This window comes from Cupressus sempervirens, chromosome 7 (genome assembly GCF_028749045.1).
Source record: "Cupressus sempervirens isolate cs-2001-9-10 chromosome 7, ASM2874904v1, whole genome shotgun sequence".
Lineage (NCBI taxonomy): Eukaryota > Viridiplantae > Streptophyta > Pinopsida > Cupressales > Cupressaceae > Cupressus > Cupressus sempervirens.
In genome coordinates, this window is record NC_143124.1 from 469630714 (window position 1) to 469637147 (window position 6434).

Here is a 6434-nt window from a genome sequence, read left to right on the forward strand (position 1 = left end):
GTTGCTCTAATCTTCGAATTAAAAATTTTCTCCTTCCTTCTCTTCAATTATTTTTTATAAAATCTATTATTAACTAATGGAGTATCTTTATCATGCCCCTCCAATGATTTTTCTACTACCATGTCATTTGTCTTAGGAGACAAATTTATCTTTCTATTAGTAAAACTATTTGCAATAGACAATAAATTTATTTCTACTATACCTAAAATAAAATCAACTTGAATAAACAAATTAATCATTGTTTTAGGCAGCTGTAGGAATAAAAACTAACCACCAAGCATATGCTTTAATTAATAAAAATAATTTTAATTATTTTAATTTTTTCAAATTAATAAATAAATACATCCAGTCTACATTCTAGACTTTGCTTAAATATTGATTTATTTAAAAAAATTAATTTAAAATGAATATACCTTGTATAAAGACGAAAAAAATACAGTTTAATTTTTTCCCCTAGGTATTTTTGATACAAAAGTTACTATATACGTTTTCTATTAGCAGTCTAAATACACATTTGACTGTGCTTAATCAATTGAATTTTTAATTTTTTTTAGTTAGAATAGATTGAAAGAAAGCAAAATAAAGTATAGCGCGTGATTCAAATCAAGCTCACAGATCAGACGAAAACGTGGAAAGCTGTGAATCCTTGTCTCGAAATGTCTGTTTCGCTGCAGATTACGAGATTGGTTTTGTTCCTATCAAATCTGACTTTTGATCAGACTCAATATAAATGAAGACAATGATTTTGTTGACACTGCATATATAGATTGCATCTAGTAATCTATACATAGATCTTCAAATACAAAGAGATGATGGGGGCGGGCTGTGTGAATGAATGTTCATGTGACTATTGGACATTACATTCCAACATGTGAGGCATATAATTCTCACTATTCGCTAAGGATCAAAATATATAGGGTGAGGAGTGTCATTTAAGTTTTCTTGAAACCAATTAGACTCTCAACTACTTTCTATTAAGAGAGTACGACTTAAAAATTTGATATACATTAAAACTTTCTATTTCTATTTACAAATTCATATCACAATCTAACTTCAGTTTTCAATAGATAACAAAGGTTGAATATTACATTTAATAATGTTCTTGTGTACAAACTTCTTCTAATCGAAAGATTTTAATAGCATTTTATTTTTTAAATATAAATTGCTCTCTCTTTGAATAAAATATAAATAAATAAAGATAGAAAAGAAAATAGAACAAATTATATCACTAGTTTTTCAAAGTTTATATTTAAAAACTTATGCAATTTTAAATCTTTAAATTATGAATGTGTCAAATGTTTGCTCAATATTTTAATAAAATTGGAAATGATCAACACTTCAGTGAGCACAATCTTAGATTGTAGACATATGATTGTTGAAATTCAAAAACACTTTTATGTCTCTACAAAAGTAGAATCTATCATTAAACAAATGTCTCTTGACTTACCTCCTTCATCTTGACTAGAAAACAGACTTCATCATTAAAAATTAAATGACTTTTGACTTGGATCTTCATCTTTGTCCAAAATTCAAACACCTCACAAGCACTCCACAATTCAAACAATACAATCGCTTTCACTATCGCTCCCACTGTTCTCGCGGTCTACTCGTCCGTTAACCATCACGGCTGAAATTTGTGGTGTGGGAGCCTCTGTCTTACCTTCAAGCATCAACACCACCTGTGCCATGTTTGGCCTCGCATTCTCTTCATTTTGAATGCATAAGAAACTTACCAGAGCAGCTCTTCTCACCTCTTCCACATTCGCATCACTTGCAATTCTTCTGTCTACAATGTTTATCATGTTCCTCTGACAAATTTGCTCTTCAGCCCAGGCTGGAAGGTAATACTTACCCGATTCTTTCACAGTGAAGTCCAGATTTCTTCTACCTGACACAATTTCCAAGAGAGTGATGCCATAACTATAGACATCAACCTTGGAAGTGATGGGAAGGCCAGACACCCACTCAGGGGCCAAATATCCTCGCGTTCCTCTGCTAGTTGTCAGCACTTTGCTAAAATCTCTGCCCACATGAAGCTTTGGTAAGCCGAAGTCCCCCAACTTGGGAATAAAATTCTCATCTAGCAGAATGTTTTCCGGTTTCATGTCGCTGTGAATTATGCGGTCGCTGCATTGCTCATGGAGGTAAAGTAATCCTCTTGCGGTGCCCAACGCGATCTCAAAACGAGTCCTCCAATCCAGTGTCTTCGGTTGGCGTTTGGAATTATTGGTGAAAAGGAATGAATTTAGAGAGCCGTTGGGCATGTATTCGTAAACCAGTAATCTGCGTGATCCTTGTGCACAGAACCCTTTGAGCCTCACCAGATTCTTATGATTTATGATTCCCACGGAGTTGATTTCTGCCCGGAATTGCTTTTCACATTGTTTCGAAGCCTCAAGTTTCTTTACGTCTACAAGCGTACCGTCTGTTAGGATTCCTTTGAACACTGAGTCAAATCCACTGGCCCCCATCTTGAATCTGAAATTCCTGGTTGCGGCCTTCAACTCCTCGTAACTGAACGTTCTGAGCATTAATGCATCCGACGTAACTGCAGTTACTGCACCACTTTGGGTAATCGATCTTGACCGACGCCTCCACCACGCTAGAGTTCTGAAAACTAAAGCAATGAAAAACAGTACTGAAAGTAATGGAACAGCTATAGTGGCTGCTTTGTAGTGGGGGGAGGGCGATGGAGCCGAGCCTACAAAGGAATCGTCGTCGCCCGCGCGAATTTTCAGCATGTCCCCACGGACCAAAGTGTCCGATAAATCACCCTTATTCGATCAGATCTGACAATCCTCGTCAGAGGGACCGTAGAAGTCAGAATTATTATTATATGCAATGCAGAAGCAGTTGCGGAGACAAACTCCTACACAACCATCCCATGCCGTGTCAGGGTATGAAGAATTAGCTTTACCCGCCACCCAGACATAATCAGAAATAGCTTTACCCGGCACCCAGATATAATCAGAATATATGAAACTGTCAGTGCTCATTGAGAAATCGCAGTTGACAGCGCTCATGTGGAAAACACATCCGCTAGACCACCACTCGCGCAAAGACCAGGCGCGAGGGCCTCCAGTGTAATGATCACAAATTGCCTTATTTGTTACTTGTAAAAAACAGATCTACAATTACTATGCAAGCTCCTCAATGAAATATTAGGCTTTCTTTCACCTTTTAATGTATTTAGATAAATAACCAAGAGAATATGATGCATCTACAGTCAAGACATCTTTACAAGATCTGAATACGAAACTATTATTTGTAACAATCTACTAATTCTCCTCATCCAATACAATGCTAATATCAAACCCAAGACTCTGGTATTATATATATGAATGAATGCTTTATCTTATAAGACCTTCATCTACAGCAATAGCATATAAGATGTATGAATGAACAAGGGAAACCTGGTTAAATTGCAGCCTCCTTAAAATATTCGATTCTTAAGAATGAGGTTGCCGAACAGCTCCAAAATGATGTGTCCAAAATGATTCCCTAATGACAAGTAATGATATGTTCCTGCAATAGGTGCCTATAGCAAACACCCAACTTATTCTTTCTCTTTACACCTGGCCCTTGGCCACAAATTCGGCACAATGAAGTGATTGAAATATTACCTCCAATCTGCAATAATTCAGGTGATGTCTCACACCTTCAAAATTGCTATCATTGGGAGTTTTCGTTCGCAAAGACAAATTGATTATCTGCAAGCCCTTGGCTCCAAAAATACACATGCAAATGTTAATATCAAATCTGGATGTTTTTCCATGAGGCTCTCTCCTCTATTTATTTTATTCCTGCCTCGCGCCGCGCCCCGCCCCCCCCCCCTTCTAGAAGAATCATAAGTATTATCTTATTGCACTATTCTAGAAGCTTCCTCCTTTCTAGCAATAATTAGTTGTGCTTCATGATGATTCCCTTTTCATAATATTAAATTAATTAAACATAAAGTCATCTTTTAATTTTTAAATTATTTAATGATTTTATAAGAAATTAGTTTAAATATTTCCACTTAACCTTCAAAGGATGAAAGGCTAAGAACTCTGTTGAGAGGCTAAAAAGATGGGGACATTATAGTCTGCCCCTCTAGAAATTGTTTGTCCCCAAGCAATCTCAACTCTGGATGTTGTAGAATCTCTTCAGTCTTCCATGTAGCATCCTCAATAGGTAGGTCATTCCATTTAATCAAACATTCTCTAATGACACGGCTTCTTAACTGCTTCTCTCTAAAATCTAGGATAGCCTCTGGTATCAAAATCAACTTACCCTCATCATCTAAGGGTGGTAGAACCACAGAAGGAGCCACATGATGTCCCAATGCCTTCTTGAGGCATGATACATGGAAAATATTGTGCACTTTGCTATCCGCCAAAAACTCTAGCTCGTAAGCCATTTCACCCACACGCCTAATGACCCGGAAGGGTCCATAGTAACATGGCTTGAGCTTTTCTGCACCACTCTTCTTGAGAGTAGTCTATCTGTAGGGCTGTAACATCAAATACACCATGTCTCCAACCACAAAAGAGCATTCCACTCTCTTCTAATTTGCATACTATTTTTGCTGGTTTTGTGCCTTTTGGATGTTTTCACGAAGAGCCCTCATGATATCCTAATTTTCCTATAACATCTCTCCAGCACTAGGCACTCTACTATCACTTATCAACAAATCAAGAAAGCAAGGAGCCTCATAACCATACAAGGCCATGAATGGTGTCATCTAAATAGAAAGATGGTAAGTGGTGTTGTAGCAGTACTCGTAAAGGTATATCCACTTAACCCATTCTTTTTGTTGCCTAGCAATATAATTTCTAAGGTACCCTTCCACCCATTTGCTGACTATCTCAATCTGTCCATCTTTCTAAGGGTGGTAACTAGTACTCAGAGAAAGCCCGATCTCACACAATCTGAAAAACTCCTTCTAGAAATTGCTCATAAACTGACTGTCTTGGTCACTAACAATGTTTCATGGCAATCCATGCAATCTAAGCACCTCACGAAAAAATAGTTCAACAACCTGTGTGGCTAAATATGAAATAGTGACTGGGAAAAAATGTGCAAACTTGGTCAAGCAATCAACCACCACATAAATGCAATCCTTGCCTTGCACTTTTGGCAATCTTGTGACGAAGTCCATAGATATACATTCCCACTTCCTATTTGGAATTGGAAGTGGCCGTAATAAACCAACAGGATATGTATGGTCTTGTTTGTTCTTCTGACAAACAACACACTCCCTCACATATCATAGAACATCAGATTTTAGTCCCTTCCAAGTGAACCTCTCTTGTACTTGTCGATAAGTTTTGAAATACTTGGGATGGCCTACCAATGGTGAATCATGAAAGGACCTCAATACTATATTCTTTACTTCTGATACTAGAGTCAATAAAATCCTCCCCTTGTAAATGATAAGATCATTCACCACCGTGTACCTATCATCCTCCAGTTACCCATCAATAATACCTAAAGCCAAGGAATCCTTAGCATATTTTTCCACAATCAAATGACTCCAATCCTTTGAAACCTTAGCCATAGAGCTCAAATGTGGTCAGGGAGACAAGGCATTGGTGACTATATTCTGTGAACCTTTGACAAAAGAAATGTCAAAATCATAAGATTGCAACTTGCTTACCCACTTCTGTTGATGGTCATTAAGATCCCACTACCCAAGGAAATGTCTCAAGCTATTATGGTCTGTTTTAACAATGAACATACTACCCACTAAGTATTGCCTGAATTTGGCCAATGCATGCATAATGGCCAACATTTCCTTGTCATATATACTATAGCTCCTCTCAGGGCCTCTCAGCTTCCTACTCTCATATGCAATTGGATCTTTGTCTTGCATAAGGATAGCTCCAATCCCGTCACCTAAAGCATTACACTACAACTCAAAGGGTTTAGTGAAATCAGGCAATGCAAGCACTGGGCAAGTAGTCATAAGTTGTTTGAACATCTCAAAGCATTCTTGTGCCTCATGAGTCCAAACAAAAGCCCCTTTCTTAGTCAAATCTATAAGTGGTGTTGCATGGAGAGAATACCCATTGACAAATCTATGATAGAATCCACATAAACCCAAAAATCATCTAAGTTGCGTCAAATTCATTGGAGTAGGCCACTCAACAATTCCCTTGACCTTATCTGGATCCATCTGAACTCCTTCTACACTAATGCTATGACCTAAATACAATAATTTTTTCATGCCCAAGTCACATTTAGATTCCTTGGCATATATAGATTCATTACCAAGAATACCCAAAACTATGTCAAGATGTGCAAGATGCTCTTCCCATGTCCGGCTATAAACCAAGATATCATCAAAGAAGACTAATACAAATTGCCTCAACTCTGAATGAAATACCCTATTTATAGTAGACTAGAATGTAGCAAGGGCATTAGTTAGCCCAAACGACATAACCACAAACTCA

At 37.4% G+C, this 6434-nt stretch overlaps 1 pseudogene; it reads right to left on the reverse strand.

Annotated features, from left to right (window-relative positions):
• Positions 1-609: 609 nt before the first annotated feature.
• On the reverse strand, positions 610-2741 carry LOC149547569 (G-type lectin S-receptor-like serine/threonine-protein kinase At2g19130 pseudogene; annotated as a pseudogene).
• Between the last annotated feature and the right edge of the window lie 3693 nt (positions 2742-6434).